Raw genomic sequence first — 17,641 nt, forward strand, 5'->3', positions numbered from 1 at the left:
CCATCCAGATATTAAGGTGAAAATAATAGTGAAGACTCCTCAGGGTGGCCTTTAGGATATAGACTTCTGAGGACCAAAACTTGCTGTTCTCTTGCCAGTTCATGCCACTGTTTTCTTCTGGACCTCTCCTCTAACTTATACATTATTGTCAAAATAATGGAACTGACTTATTTCTTCTATGGCCTTGCCTTGAAGAATAATTGGTAATTTGAGAGCTATTGGGGTTTGCATCCAACCCTTTTTAAAAATTAATTATTAACCACACCTTTTTTGGCAATGGTGGATAGTGCTGTAGCCTTTCCTTGAGTGTTAATTCCAATGCCACTTCAAGAAATGACTAAAAGAGTCTAGCAAGAACCATCTCCATTTGACCCAATATATAAATTGGTTGTTTTCAATGCAGTTTTGTCAGCTCTCATGAAGCCAAGGATTTCCTCAATGTAATAGCAGTTTGAACATCCATAACTCAAATGTCTTCTAGAAATATAATCAAGAAGACAGATGTTTTATTCTTAATTGGATAGTATAGATTCTTCTTCTTCTTTTTTTCTTACCTCTATTACTGGAAAGTGCTATGAGTGGATTTTCCAGAATGGTGCTATAAAAATAAAGGTTGATTGATTAATTCAATACCTACAGCTAGGAAATGTCTTCCAGGAATGTTTAGAGGAAATGCACGGTGCTCTACAAATAGAGCCAGTTAAACATATGAATATTTAGGGACAAATTTTACAGAGAGCTGATACATCTACTTATGACCATGACAGCTCTACTAGAATGGTTATTCCTGCCTTCCCAGGGTCCTGAATTGGGGAGGAGAATATTAGCATTGCAAGGCATCTTAGCGAGAAAGTTTAATTCTGCTGTTCTCTATCTCTGCTTGGTACCTGAGAAAAACTTATAGGGATAGAAAATGTATGTGCCAAATACACAATATGTGAATGAATTAAAAATAAGAATCATTAGCTGATAACACTCCTGATATGGACATTTCTACCACTGCAAAAATTACCTCTGATAGGGGGATTCTTGTCTTTGCACAGAACAAGGCCCGAGTACAAAGGAGGTTCTTATTTATAAACCTCTCCAAAGCTTTTGCTGTTGCTAGTTGTTTCTCCTTCAACCTCAGGGGCCTTTGGATCAGAGTATGCATGTTTTAAAAGTAGTTTGTAGATGACAAAACTTCAGAAACAGTTAATTGGAGATAGTCTTGTATCACCAAGGTGGAAAAAGTTTCTAGTAGTTATGGCCGGGTGCAACAAATTTAACAAATTAGAAAGATCAGCTGCAAAAGTAGTAAAAAACTCTTGGTCCATTTTAATACGTCTGAATTATTCTCTGCCTGTCATTGCAATGTTGCTTGGGTTACTAATTTTGCATCTGCATATTTTAATCTTCCACTAATGTGTTTCAGTGTGTCAGGCAGTTTCATATATAGCCAATATATTTCTCGTGAACAAGAAGCAGTTGTGACTAACTTACTTTCCAACTAATTGCCAAGGGAATTTTAAGGCAAAGGGCATTTCTGGATGCCATCATTCTTGTCTGTGCATCTGATGACATGAACCTGGGTTCACAAAAGCTTGTGTGCTCTCTCACCTTATACATCTCATTTAGTTAGTCTACGAAGTACATATCTACCCTGCCTTCTGACCGATTTCAGACTAGCATGGCTAACTACCTCTCATCGTTCTCATCCTCACAGGAACATATGAATGGAAGGAACCTGTTTGCCTCTCTCTTAGCCTTCCTCCCCTTACTCATTTGATGGTTAAAAGCCTTCTAATTTCCAACCTAAATATATTCATGGCCAGTTTATATTCATTGTTCTTGTGCTAACGTTGTCCTTTAGCCTAAATAGCTCTTCTTCTTCCCTGGTTTACATCTCCCTGATGTATTTACAAGGCTTTGCCACCAGTTCAGCTAGCTTGATTCAATCCCTGCCTGGGTACTGTAATGAATATAATTATTCTAAATATTTGCTATGCATGAAATAATATTCATTGGAATTTCCAGTGAACATAGAAATAAAAATACCCTCAATCAATTCCCATGTGCTTGCCATGCAAGCTGTATAATTTTTGTTAAATCCAGTTTCTAGAGAAGGAATCAAATTAACATGCTGAGCTGTTACTCCATACAGTAAAACACTGTCTTTGTCATGTTTATTGATATAGGGGAATAAAAGTATAAGATCTAACATTCACTTTTGCTATGACATGATTTCATGGTTAGTTAACAACATGATGGGCACTGGGAAAACAGCATCACATACAGAGCCACCTAAAAAAAAAAAATCAATGTAATCAATTTTCAGCTTTGCATAACATACTTCTCTCCCCCATCTTCATTAAGTGATAGTTTTCTGTATCGAGACATTGTTCCTTTTTTTTCTCTCTCTCTCTATAGCTCTGCAGTTGGATAGGTGCAAAATATGCTGAAATCTGGATTTTATTTTTTTTTTAATTCTCCTTATGTGATAAAAGTTGCAAGCTCTAAGTCAAAGCCTGTCACTACATGGAAAAAGAAATCGACAGCCATTGCCCATGATATTATTATTATCTTCTAATTCTTTGAGTTATTTTGTGTTACTGAAACACATCCTTTAATATCAGTATTGAAAACTGTTATTGGTTAAATGAGCATCACAGGTTGTGAGAACTGAAAGGATGTACCCATGATGTAATTAGACTTTTAGAAGTTCTTGACAACATATATGTATATAGAAACTTGGGTTACAGGTCTGCTCTGGTTTTGTAAAGGGCAGCAGGCCAGGTATACTGGAGGACTGTACCATGAAAAAAATGTATAAAATGCAATTTAATAATTATCTAACAAAAATCTGCAATGATCTGTTCTAACACCATGGATAATGTACAGGTGCTGGCGTGCTAAGAACAGCAAGCAGTACTATCTCATTGTAACCTTGTTTGCAGCCATCTGTGTATCTGCATCTATCTATTATTACATATTATGCTTTAAACCAGTGGCGCTCAACCTCCAGCCCATGGAGCTGTGTCTTCCAACCCACAGCATTTCCCACAGGTCTGGAAATTTGGCAGCAGTGAAGCGGTGGCATTTAATGCTGCCACTTCTCCCTTGCCAAAAAGTATCCAAGCCCTGCAGGCCAAATGATATGGCACATGGGGCTGGGGCCATGGGCATCATCTTGGGCAGGGCCCAGTCCAGCACAGGGCTTGATCTGGTACATGGGGCCAGGGCTGCAGGCTACATCCAGTGAAGGTGCAATCTGATGTGCAGGTCCACAGCCTAATTCCTACATGCCAGATTGAGCTCCAGGACTTCATGCTGGATCAGACCCACAGACTCCATCCAGCTGCTGGATACTGTGCCAGTCATTCAGCTTGTGAGGTCAAAAGGCTGGGTACCACTGCTTTACAGCATAATTTCTGGACCAAAATTTAGTTCTGTACTTGTACTGTGCCTGGAGTCCTAGGCCCTGACTATAGCTTCTACTTATTACAGCAACAAAAATGTACAATGAGAGCTCAGAGGAACTCCAGTTTGGCTTAGGAGATTTCAGCCTTGATTTCAGCAGCAAGGGGCCAGGAAAGGAAAGCGCTTAAGCATACCTTATTCAGGAAAGCACTTAGGCATGCTCTTACCAAACAAGGGTGGTTATCTGAACCATGGGCAGAGTGAGATGCAAAAAGATACTGTTGTTATGGGCAGCAGCTATAGACCTAGGGTGCTCATCCCCAAGCCCATGGGCCAGATCCAGAGTCTTGTCATCCACGGTTCCCCATGGGCCTAGGAGGCGCATGGCAGTGTAATGCACATGGGGCTGGACACAAATCCCTGGGGCCCTGATCTCTGCTCATGGAGACCAGCAGAGGGTGAGCAGATCCAAGAGCCTGGTCCCCACACATGAGGCCAGGTGGAGGCAATGAGGGGCACCAAGGCTGTAATCCTGGCATGTGGAGCCTAGCAGAGGCAGCTCAGGGTCCTGGGTCCCCAATCCCAGCACGTGGAGCCAGACAGGGGCATTGCAGTCCTGAACCTGAGGTCCATCCTGGCCCTCAGACTGGTCCTGTACCATTAATTTGACCTGTGGAATCAAAAGGTTGAGCAGCGCTGTTCTAGACAATGCATACAACTCATAATTGAAAATAATGAAGCCAGAAATGTTCTAAGCTGCAAGACTTCTCTCTTCCAAAGGCCATGCTTCTTCCATGCCCTCACACATATGTATATTTATAACATTTGTAATATACATATATATGTGCAGAAAGGAGGTTAGCAGTGTTAATTTGAAAATATGCAGGATGTAGGGCAGGGTAGCACCAACTGACTCAGAGCAGCATGACATTTTATAGGCAATAATCTACTTCATCAGTTTATTCAGATGTAGATTGGTGCCTATAAAAGCTTGAGACTCTTTAAACCAGTTTATCTCTAAGGTGTCACCATTCATTTCTTTCTGCCATACCTGACAAACAGCTCAGATAACAGCTTGCCAGATTTTATAAATATTCATATGGTTGTTGGTTGAAGCTATGTTGGTCTAAGGATGTAGGCAGACAAGGTTCTTTGGGTAGATGTGACAGATTTTATTAGACCAACTAAATAGTTGGAAAAATTGCTCTTTGCAAGTTTTTGGGCACAAATGCCCGTCTTGCAGCACAGGGAAAGTCAGACTTTCCCTACGCCTGAAAAGGGGTATTTGCGCCCAAAAGCTTGAAAGAACAATTTTTCCAACTGTTTAGTTAGTTTAATAAAATAAATATTCTTATACATTTTATTCATGTATTTTTTCCTGCTTGGTTTATTCATTGCAAAAAAAATTACCATATACTGTTGCCCCCCCCAAAGCATTTCATTTCAGCTGCATTTCTAATATTTCATACGATGTGTAGCAATAACATGCACCAGAGTTGCATTATATTGTTATCCAAGATGTAACGTCAAAGTTTCAAGGATGATGACTAGACATCCATAAATAGAAAGTCACTGCAGAAGGTGCAGTTTCAGTGTAGTTAACTTACAACTGCAGCATAATTATACTATGTGGTTTTGCTTTTCAACAAATTATTACTACACAAGTTTAACATTGAGCAAATTACTTATTACCCCCTCAGTGTTCTTTATCTGTCCTATTGAAATCCAGGTGCTTACACTGTCTGTAATTATTCTCAGGGTCATCTTTCTGAGGGTGCTTAATGGTTGTATGCATTGGTGTTAATTATAGGAACTTCAAAGCATATGTGCAATGCCTTTTTAACATGATTACTTGTTAACTGCAATGTAATTACATATACTGCATTATAAAATATGGTTGACAACATTAAAGATAAAAAATAAAGAGAATAAATTAGCTAATATTTCTAAAAAGGCAAATTCCTTTTCTCATTCCATCCTTTCTCACCTATAAAATGCCCCCAGATATAAGCTGCACCTTGTTTTTGAAAGGCATTATGTAAAAAAATCTTTTTTTCCCCCCAGAGATATGACTTCAGAGAGCAAGGACAGAGACTTCTTCAACTTACTTACTCTCCCTTTCCAGCTTAACTAAACCCTAGCTGCAGTTGAAGAGGGGTCTACATGGGTGGACCTATGATCTTGAAAAAAATGCCCTAAGAAAGATTAGCTTGATCAGTGAAATGACCATTATAAAGGACAGATGATTGCTAACACCTGTGAAATGAAGAACAATGGGTCATGGCTCCTTCAGCTGGGTGAACAGCAAGAGCAGAGCTGGTGCGCTGTGGAACAGGAATCAAAGCTTGGTGCTCCTATCACAGGCAGAACATCAGATTCCCTGCTTAACTCATGCACCCCAATTTGGAGGGGGGGCTCATTTGGGGGAATAAAATGTGTGCTGTATATGAGAATATATGGTAAAACAGGAACTTCTTTTTAATCCTTTTTTTTTTTAAGAATGGGAGTAAATGACCCTTTTTTTTTTGTTGTTCTCAAACTGACCACCACACTTTTTGACTGGGTCAGGTGTCCCCAGCAAAAAAAATGTCTTATACTGGCATTTTACAAGAACTCATATTTGCAGATATGTGGGCATTACATGAACATTCATCTACCTTGAGGAGCAACAGTCTCAGGTCACAGCAAGGGAAGTTTAGGTTAGATATTAGGAAGAATTTTCTCACTAGCAGGGTAGCAAAGCACTGGAACAGGTTACGCAGAACAGTTGTGGGATCTCCATCCTTGGAGGTTTTCAAGACCTGGCTGAACAAAGCCCTGGCTGAGATGACCTCGTTGAGGATGGTCCTGCTTTGAGCAGGGGGCTGGACTGCATGTGACCTCCCAAGGTCCCTTCCAATCCTAACTTTCTATGATCTGCATTTGTAACATGATTCAAAGATTCAGAAGATAAAGCATGTTGTGGGCACATGTAAATATGTGGACCCCAGATTCAATTCATCGCAATCAGGAAGTATTGGTACTCTGCTTGTTTTTTACCAAAAGCACCCAGAGAAAGCAGAAAATCTTTCACAAGACCTCAAGAAACCAAAAAAAGCCCAGAATGTGAACCTTCTTTCAAGGACTGCATTGTGTGTTTTACTTCTGAAATGTTCCAGATAAATACAGTCCAAGGCCAACAATGTGTGATTTCAAGCAATTGAGTCCATTATTAAACCACGCTTGTATTCTTATTTGTCCTGCAAACACCTCTGGAGGAAGCAAGGCCTGCTGAAACACTCAATTTGTCAACCTGAAGTTGCAGATCCTCTTTGCAATCATACAACGATTTTAAAGAATAAAAAAATCCAGAAATCAAAGAGCTGCAAAGAACTGTCTTCTGAAGAAAGGAAAAAAGCAGGCAGATAGGACATTATTGCCGAACAAACTATATTTATGAACAGCATTGTAACTAATGTTTCCCTTTAACTGCAGCCATCACCTTCCACTGTCACATCACGGAGAGACAAGAAAACAAATAGGCCTTAAAACCTGATTTTCCATCAGACAGTAATAGCATTAGCCACCTTAAAGCATTCTCCCTCCTGGAACATATGACTCAGTGCATACTTTCAAGTTTTACTAAAACTAAAATTCTCTTAACCTGTACATCCCCTTTCCCAGGAGGGGCAAGGAGTAAGCTGCAGTAGATTGGTGTACTGCTGGAATTCACAACTACCAAGGGCTTATACTTCTTGAACCAGGGCTCCGAATCCACAAGGTGAGGGACTGAATGGGTGTGGAAACTTAAGTCGTACTATCGCGCTTCTTGGTGGCCTCTCACTAATGGCACCATGGATAGACCAAGTTTTGAGCTTCCTGCTTGGAGCCAAATCCAAGTCTTGCAATGCTCAGTATTTTATCACAAGGCTTGCAACCTTTGTTGATGGCTCCTGGAGTCCTGTGACTGGGAACAGCAGTTTACCATCATAACGAAAAGTCGCTGTCTCATTGCGAAGAGAAGCTGAAAACACAAGTCCTAAAGTCTCAAAGAAAAAAAAGGACAAAATAAAAGAAACTGGAACATACTTCCCCCTTTTTCATTATAAAATTCGATTTCACAGTGAATTTAGATATTTTGAAATTAGGATTAGGACCCCATGAAAAAAATTCAGAAAACTTTTGACCTGCTGAAACTAGGTCACTGGGAGGAGAGGAATACAGGAGTCGTGGAGTCACAAGCAAGAGGGAGTGTGAGCACAGTGAGATGAATCTCATCCAATACCTATGGCAGACAAGGTTCTTTGGGTGAATATGATATCTAATAAAAATATATCTAATAAAATAAGATGATATCTAATAATAAAAGATAACATACTTACCCAAAGAACCTTGTCCGCCTATGTCCTGACACCAAGGATGGGGGTGACGGCTATAACCTACACCCGCATTGAATACCTATTTAATATAAAATGAATAAGTGGACCCAAGGCCAATCATCCGGGGCTCCCTCCCTCCAAGACAGTGCCTACACTTTGGAGTGAGGCTTCCTCTTTTTGGCCTCATGAATCATACTGTCGGCTGCCCAGCAGGCAAGGAGGGCCTTTTCTGGGCAATGCCTTAACCACTAAGTTACTTGGTAGAGTGTAGATAGACCCTCTTCCTTTTCTTTTTTCCCTCCTCCCTCCCTGTGATTCAACAAAGCCATGACTTACAATAATAGAGTGCAGGTTGGGAAGCTCGCAGTACCAGAAACACTTAACTCAGGACTGCATGGGATAGTGTCAGTGCTGCCCAGCTCCATGGGGAGAACAAGGTTCCCTTCTCCCACACTTCCTATTGACTGGCATCTCTACTCTTCTACTTAGCATGAATGCCACTATGAAGCTAAACCCAAAGCCACTGAGTGTACCGTTCAAGGGACGGAAACCCAAGGGGAATTCTTGCCTACATATTAGACAAGAAAATGTTCAGGGTGACTCCAACCAGGGGTCTTTCTGAATGTGGGCCAAGATCCCTGACCCAAGGATCTTTGACAAAAATACAGGAACATAAAGTGTGTCTTTGTTAGGTTCCAGACATTAAACACCACCAAATACAGGGCTATTTGTGCTCACCATTCAGTTGAATGGGAGTCCTGGAGTGGGGATTCTGGTTACGTCTCTTACCCAAAGGAGGGGAAGGTTGGACTCCTTCCCCTTCCTCCGGTAGAGAATCCCCTCACTTCTCCATAAATCAACACACTCAGAAATGACTCATAAAAATACTCCTGAACTGCAAAATGGCTGCTTTTAGACTGGACCAGACTGCACCAAGTAACAGATGTATTCATAAAATAAATTCCCAGGAGAATATGCTTCTGTCCCTCTCATAGGGATTTTATTCTAACCCCTTCTTAAGATCACACTGGCTGATACTGGGCCATACTATCAATAGGTTCATTTTAATTTTCAGGAGCATGGTGTCAACATTTCAGCTCCTGATAAGCTTGTCACTTCTTTCTTGAGGAGAAGACATTTTTTTTTTTTGTCTAAGTGGATAAGTCTATGAATAGAGTCTTTAGTTTCTCGCCTTTCACCTCCAAGAGTGCAGGCAAGCAAAATAATTCACTTGTGCCTTTTAACACATGCAATTCAATCAAGTTGGGTTTTTATAATGCCACTTACACTTTATTAATAACTTCTGTCAAATCTGAGCCTCATGCATATGCACAAGACATCTAGTGAAATCAGTGGGAGCTGAGAACTGTGCATATTGTTAGAGATGCTTGGTCTCACCTGGTGATGAATATCAGGGTACAGTGATTTCACTCCCACCTCTTTCTGTTTTTATGCTTTAACAGTTTAAGGTTGCATGCTTTACTAGTAAGTAAAAGCAGCCTGTCGCTACAAGGTCTCCGAGAATCATGATCATCTTCATTCAACATGTGGGTGTAGGACGGTGGAGAATAAATACCACCCAAACATTCTGTACCATGGAGCATGAAGAGTCATCCATAAAAACTGTGAAGCTTTCTATTTTGGGTATTCAAAGATCCTGGTCCCAAGGAATGTCTGTATGAGGAAGTTACTTAGCTATCCAACAGCTGTCATGCTTTAAAACTGGTGGACTTGTTTTTAAGCTCACTTCTAATGGTGTAAATCCAGAGAAGTCAATGGGCCACTGTTAGAAAACTCATGTATGAGAGCCCAGTATCAGGCGAACAGCTGCTGAAAACCAGCTAAATGAAGCAGTATCACAGTTTCATATATTTCACCTCCATCCAATATTTTTAAAACAATCCACTAATATTTAGATATAAGACCAGCACGAGAAACTTCAGGAGTACGGTTTTATTTTCAGAGGAAGAGAGATTCTTTGTGCTAACAAAATCTGGGGCTACTAGTGTTATATCTTTGATACAATCTGTCAAATTGCATCAATCAAGTTAACTTAAACATTAAGATGTAACAAAATGTGACCTATGCAATCAAAGGCAATAACATAACATGTCAGCAAAAAGTGCATTTCTGACAAATGTGAAGAAGGAAACTGCAAGTTAAGTATATCAAGGCTTGTAAAAAAAAATACTTTGTTCTCTCCGTATTTTCAGATGACAGCTATCTCGTGACAAAAAGATTTTGATGGGACCATTTTAAACTTTGTAAGTCACAAGAGCCAAGGTGATAAAGGATGCCATGCAATGGAAAGGCTATATGGAGTCACAGCCCATCTGCATGAGACTCAAAGCTAGGAAAGCTAGTTTGGAAAGGCTGACAATCCCTATCCTGAATATCGGGAGATCCAGTCATGGAACAGCATTTGCAAGGAGTAGGTGCTCGGAAGCTGAATGGGATGTTCCCTGACATATTATTTGAAGCCAGAAGAAAACCAGTGTGGCACAGCACCTGATGAACAGCTATCCTCTGCAAGGATTGCCATACCAAATTCCCAGTTTCCCTGTTCATGGGAGTTCCAATAAAGAAATAAAGGGACAGCATATAGGGCAATATCCCTCCAACAAGTGGAACATTTCCTGAATCCATTATATACAAACAACTCAGAAGTTGGTGTTAGACCCCTTACATTCAGCTAAAGTAACATGAATCTGTAAGATGACAGGAACTGATCTCTTTTAGAGGGCAACAGCAGCAGGCTTCATGTTTTCTGTGGGTCAAATGGATCACACTCAGAAGAGAAGGTGGCACCTTGCCAGATGCTGAACTGCAATCCTAGTTCACCTCTGATGAAGCCATTGCTTGAGGGATGTTTGAAAGAAAGAAGTGGGATGTTAATCACTGAAAGATTTCCATGGAGAATCTCTATCATTATGTTCTTGTGCAGCAATGTTCTGAGATTTCTTTGGAAGGAAAGTCTATGCTCCCATAGATTAATGTAACTGATAGACGATGGGAGCTTAATACCTTGCAGTATATACTAAAGTGAAAGTTCAATATATAAAGACAAAAGGCTTGTTGAAGCCCATTTATTTCTAAAAATGGCCTTGGATCTTTCCTACGTTCTACTTACATCTAAGCTCTCTACCTAATTCAAAGGAACGTAAGGGAGGCAGGCATCACAACCCACACTGAGTTTCATTTGTGCTTGTGCACTCAATTCATTTATGTTCAGATTCTTTGAAAATCCCAGGCTATTTCTTCATGCTTATGGCCCCTGGCCTGCAGAATCAAACACTTATTTTCATCTTGATCCACTAACATTGTCCATTCAGCAACAGTATTTTTAAGAAAGTGCACCTCTGTGAGATAGATAAATACATATACTTGATATCAGTCCTAAAATGTGGTTTACAGGTAATGTTTTCAGAAAGCTCCTAAATTACTTAAGTCTTATTTTCCTTTTGTAGCAGTTAGGGTCACAGATCATGTAGGTGTTTTTCAAATTTTACCCAGCTGTTTAAAATTCAGCCACAGTACCCAGGGCCTCACCATCCATCAGGGTGAATGCAATTGGAAAAAAACCCCCAAAACATAATATCACACAATTTCTGCACAACATGCAATCATTTCCTGCAAGGTTAAGGCTTCCCAAGTTTACTGGTCTAGTATTGTTAAGGCACACCAGTTTCTATAGCCGATGGCATCCAAGGAAGTGATGCAGCTTGTGTTATATCCAGATACCTTAGACTCCCAGCCCAGATAAGCAAGTGCCCATTTACAGCTGGTTTTACTGGTGCTTGCTTTCAGCATGTGCTTGGTAGGGGCCTGGAACTCATAGGTCTAGACCTATGGAAAGACACCTTATCTGTTCTCACAAGCTCTTCCTCCAGGTTTGCCAAAATATTAAGTCTTAGGACTACATATCTTTGATATCAACCTAAACAGGCCACTGGTGCTATTGTGCAATTCTGGTGCTAATAAGCAATTCTAACCACAAAAGTTTCTACGAGATTGCGCATTCAGACAACTACATCCTGCTTCTTCAAGAAACATGAGCACACATAAAAAACCCCTTCAAAACAACAGGATTATACAAAAACAAAAGGATTAACTATTTCTTTACCTTAATTATAAGTTTCTTTCAATGTGTGAGAAGCAGAGAGAAACCCATATTTCAATGCAGTGATGGACATCCATCCTAGGAAAGAAACAACACCAAAGGTTATCAAAATGCTAAGGACTCAGTTCATTTATACTCTATATAAATGTGCTTCAATGAATGAGATCATTGAGGGACTATGTGCTCCTGTCGAGTAAACACACAGAAAAACAATACAGCAGAGTTACCAATCTGAAAGCATAGAAAGGATCATGTGTGTCATCAGGTCCAATTTCTGTCACCGGCAACCAGAAGTAACTACTTTTTAGTAACAATATGACTTGAATATATGCTTCATCATAATTTTGACTGCAGTAAGAAGTGACTCTTAAGGACCAGGACTATACTGCATTGGACTTCATAAAAACAAAGACTAAAGGATGACTTCTGTATAATACAATAATACGTACACCAATATATGTTTTAAGATACAGCTACTGTCTTCATTATGTCTCCTTTAAGAATTAGTACTGTGTAAACTTCCATTCACTTAGGAAAGGGAATTCACCCCCTCAAGAGTCATATCAAAAGTGGGGACGGAAACACATCATATGGGATGAGGTTCTTCCCTTCAATACCAAGGCCTCTTAAGGTCAATGCAATCCCCAGGGATAATTACAATTTTAGGAAAGATAGTAAGCCTAAAGGCATTTGACCTGGAAACTTGGGACTGATTCTCTATTATCTTGTATTTTGCTATTAATTTAGATTTTCCATCCAAATAGGTGTCAAATGGTCATCACATGGACTACACAGTGCTTTACACTAATTTTGTACTAGTGTGAAAGGCAATGGATAATGAATAGGAAGAGAAGGAAGAGTGAAGGGGAAACTCAGACTTTGCTGCAGGTACCTTAGATATGAGAAATGATTTTGTACAGTACTCAAGTGATGGTAGCACAATTCAGATACTGAAGTAATAAAATTTTTTTTTTTGGAATTTTGGGAGGTGTTGAAGGACAAAAGAGGACATGACATTGTGATTCAAATTCCTAGAGGGGAGCAGGGGGTAAGTTATCTGGCTTCTCACTCACCAGATCAAAACACAGGAGGGCCTAATTTCTTTTCCCAGTTCCAGAACTGTGCAAGGTCAGCTGACCTCCTGAAGCTGTTGACAATCAAGGCTAGAATCTTGCAAGAATCTAAATCTGAAACTAAATTTGCATTTGTCTTTACACCTGATCTAGGCCACAGGTCATGCCTTTATTCAGCTGCAGAGTCAATGCTCCCCTTAAATCCACATAGTGTTACCCTAACAGATTCCCCCAGCATCCCAGTTGCTTTGCAACCCTGTGTGGGGCTCTGCTCTCTGCTCCAGCCCAGCAGAGCTGGCCACTCCCCTTTGCTCCCTGGCTGTAGCTCCAGCAGAGACTGAATGTACAGCGGGTCTGCCTGGCTTCCTCCTGCTCCCCACCCTTCTCCTCTGTCTTACACAGACACCTCTCAGCATTAGCTAGCAGACCACATGCTGGCTATGGTCTATGTCATGGCAGACAGGACTGTGGGCTTAGGGATTTTTGGAGCAACATGCCAGCTGGTGATGTCCCTCATTCCTTCTTTGGAAAAGCTGTTTAAGAATATCTTGAAGTAATGGAGAGAGACTTTGTTTTCTGATGGTGTGATAAACACTGAGTTAACAGTGTTTATTATCCCTATCAACTGCCTGCTGGGCTGCTCAGAAGGGGGAGGACCCCTCCCTAATTACAGTGTCCTGCCAGGGCCTGACCACCCCCACCCTTAGCTCAGCATTGTGGAAGGGGAGAGAGGGCTCCTCGAGCACCCCCTGGCCTCTAGCTTGAGCCACTGCAGGCATGTGCCTGCATTTCTGGGATGTCTTTACTGTTACAAACTGATTCAGCCTAGCCAGGTTAGACTAACCTGCAAAGAATGAATCAATTCAGGCTCAGGCTTTTTGAATGGCTGTCCCTAGCTTTTAAGCTCACCATTAGTTTAAATGAATTTCCTAGTGTTTTCAACAGTGCTGTTCACACAAAATAAAGTCACAAAATAGGAGATTCTTGAAAGTGGCTGACTTATGCTTGTTCTGTTTCTGTTCCCCAGCTCTCATGCATTAAACAGCAAGCTATTGTAATCCAGCACTCTGACAATGAAAAAAATGACAAACTGCCTGAAAGAATCAGTGGCTGCAATTTACAATGACAATGTTTGTCACTGAAGTTCTGCAGTTTGTCCTTCACACTTAAGAGGACAGGCATACGTGTTGCCTCTTCTTCCACAGGAACTAAACAGAAGCTCAGGAAATTAATAGGGCAACTTGGAAATGCTACTTCCACAGACCAGAAAAAAACCTTGGAAATCTCTTCTTATCCATGTGTGCTCATTGCAGTCAAAAACAGTTAGCTGAATAACCAAGATTCTTAAACAGAATTCTAGATTGGATGCATGGTCAATGGGTACTTTGCATCAGTTTTTCACCAGCTCCAAGGGACGGCCCTGCTCAATATGATATGGGACGGCCAGGGTGATGGAGAACTGTTACACTTCATCACTGTAGACCATGTGAAGGAACACTTTGAGGGGTTGGACACCTTTAAGTCAGCTGGCCCAGACAGCTTACACTCCAGGGTATTTACGGAGCTGGCAAACATCATACTCGGCCACTAGCACAGATCTTCGAGAAGTCTTGGTGCTCAGGTGATGTGCCAGAAGACTGGGAGAAGGCTAATGTGGTGCCTATCTTCAAGCAGGGAGGAAAGTAGATCTGGAGAACTATAGGCCTATCAGCCTGACCTCCATCCCCAGGAAGATCTTGAAAAAAATCTTTAAAGGAAACATTCTTGGCAAACTGGCTGAAGGCAACTTCTCGAGGGATAGCCAGCACAGGTTTGTTGTGGGTAGGTCTTGCCTGACCAATCTCATCTCCTTCTATGACTAGGTGACATATCACCTGGACAAGGGAGAAGAGATTGACGTCATATATCTTGAGTTTAAAAAAGCTTTTGATCTTGTATCCCATGATCATCTTATAGAAAAACTGGCCAATTGTGGCCTTGGCTAAATTACAGTCCACTGGCTGGGGAATTGGCTTTTGAGGTCAGATCCAGAGAGTGGTAGTTAACAGAAGTCAATCATTGTGGTGCGCCATGACCAGTGGGGTCCCCCAAGGCTCTGTCCTTGGGCCTATCCTTTTCAACGTCTTCATTAATGGTGTGGACATTGGTGTCAGAAGTGGACTGGCCAAGTTTGCTGATGACACCAAACTTTGCGGAAAAGTGTCCACACCTGAGGACAGGATGGTGATCCAGGCTGACCTTGACAGGCTTGGAAAATGGGTGCATGAAAACTTGATGGCCTTCAACTCTGACAAATGCAAGGTACTCCACCTTGCAAATAAAAAGCCGCAGCATGCTTATAGGTTCGGCAGTGCTACGCTTGCTAGCACCATGGCCGAAAGGGACTTGGGAGTCATGATTGGCCACAAGATGAATATAAGCCACCAGTGTGACATTGTAGCTTGGAAAGCAAGCAAAACTCTGCCTTGCATCCATAGATGCTTCTCTAGCAAATCCCAGGATGTCATCCTCCCACTGTACTCGGCCTTGGTGAGGCTGCAGCTGGAGTACTGTATCCAATTCTGGGCTCCACAACTTAAAAAGGATATGGACAAACTTGAGAGAGTCCAGAGGAGAGCCATGCACATGATCAGAGGTCAGGAAAACAGGCCTTATGATGAAAGGCTGAGAGCTATAGGACTCTTCAGCCTGGAAAAGCGCAGGCTCAGGGGTGACCTGGTGGCTGCCTATAAGTATATAAGGGGTGTACATCAGGATCTGGGGGAATGCCTGCTTACTAGAGTGCCCCATGGGATGACAAGGTCAAACGGTCATAAACTTCTCCAAGACCATTTCAGACTGGACATAAGGAAGAACTTCTTTACAGTCCGAGCCCCCAAGGCCTGGAACAGACTGCCACTGTGCAAGCACCTGTTCTGGATTCCTTTAAGAGTCAATTGGACATTTCTCTTGATGGGATCCTGTGACCCCAGCTGACTTCCTGCCCTGGGACAGGGGGCTGGACTTGATGATCTTCCAAGGTCCCTTCCAGCCCTAAGATCTATGAAATCTATGAAATAGACTCATTCTGGCCTTTGGATTTTGGCTTAGTGGTCTAAGTGGGGGACGACAGGTCTATGCCAGCCTACGCTCCTCCATAATTCTGTCTGCAATGAAGGTCCTGACAAGATGGTCACAGGGTTCTGAGAAAGACATAAGGGCCCTGAAGCACCTACCAAGATTTCCAAGCAGCTCTGTTTCAGGATGGCCTGCTCACCTCACATGAGGATAGTCCTAGAAAATGTAGGTCATACAAAGCCTCACCTCACTACTTACATCCTGGCAACTGATTTTATAAACAGAATTGCTTGCTGCTGCTTGGCAGAGCTTTGCTAGTGCATGGATGTGCCCTACCTGTGGGCGAGATTGTCACTCATGCACGGGACTCAGCAGCGAAAGAACTCATCTCATTGGTGCATGCACTGTGCTCTGTAATGATGGTGCCAATTGAGCGCTTCTCCATTCAAACATACTTCCATCACTTGCTTCCTTTAGTTGCCTTCTGCATGATCATTGCCTCTGTCCTGTCCATGGTGGCCAACTCTGTGGGCCATATCCCAAGCTTTTTTCTTCACAGAAAATACAAGGAAGGTGAAGAAAAGAGAAGAACCTGAATAACTGCTTGGCAGTAGCAGGCAAGCTGTCACTAGAAATTATGGGCTCTCTTGTCTCGACTTGGACTCTGGACAAGGCAAAGCAGTATTAACAATATTGTAAGAAATACCTGATTGTCCTCCTACATTGCCACTCACTTCAGCAAAGTTGCTCCTGACTTGTACTCATGTGAACAAGAATATCAGGTTATAGGAGACTCTCAGAGGGTAGTTGGGTTTTTTTTCATTGATAATTTCCTTCACTCCATTTTTCTTATTTCTGTGATTCTTTGACAGCTCATAACTCCCTTTCAAGCTGCTCTTAAACTTTTGACCTTAGCTGCTTCCTGCACTGCAGCTACTTCACTGCTGTGCACCAGATTAATAATGTTAATGAAGGAAAAGCTCTGAAATCCAACAATAAAATACACACTTTCAAACGATGAGCTTCTGGTGTCTCTTGATTTGGAGGAAGAGCATCTTCTGACCCAGAGGCTGAACAGGAGGGAAAGGGGTGGGAGAGAAGGAAGGCAGGATTTTCTACTAAATCAGTTGGGAAATAAACACATCATCCTTCCAACTATTGTTTGAAGTTTATCCTAAGCATTTTTGAAGGGCTTGTAATTCTTACTCTTTTCATTGGTTTAGAGATGCCAGAAGAAAAATCTCCAACTGTTCTGTTTAATAGCTTTTAATGGATCTATTATCAATGAATTTTGCCTAGTCCCTTTGTGAACCTGGCTATACTCTCTAACTCGACCACCTCCTGTGGTAATGAGTTCCACAAGTTACCTACACAGTACATAAAAAGTACTTTCTCTTGTTAGCTTTAAACCTGTCTCCTGCTAATTTCAGCAGGTCCTCCTTGGACTTAGTGAATAACAGCTCCATATTCACCTTGTCCAAACCCTCATGATTTTATAGATCTCTATCATATCCTAGATAACATACCATATTTACTTGATTAGAAGATGATTCCATCCCCCCACCACTTAGCATGGGGAAAAAAGTCCCTCACCTTACAATTAAGCATGAGATAGTTGTGGGGAAGCAGGCAGC

This window comes from Gavialis gangeticus, unplaced genomic scaffold (assembly GCF_001723915.1).
Source record: "Gavialis gangeticus isolate Ggan-Ray unplaced genomic scaffold, GavGan_comp1, whole genome shotgun sequence".
NCBI lineage: Eukaryota > Metazoa > Chordata > Crocodylia > Gavialidae > Gavialis > Gavialis gangeticus.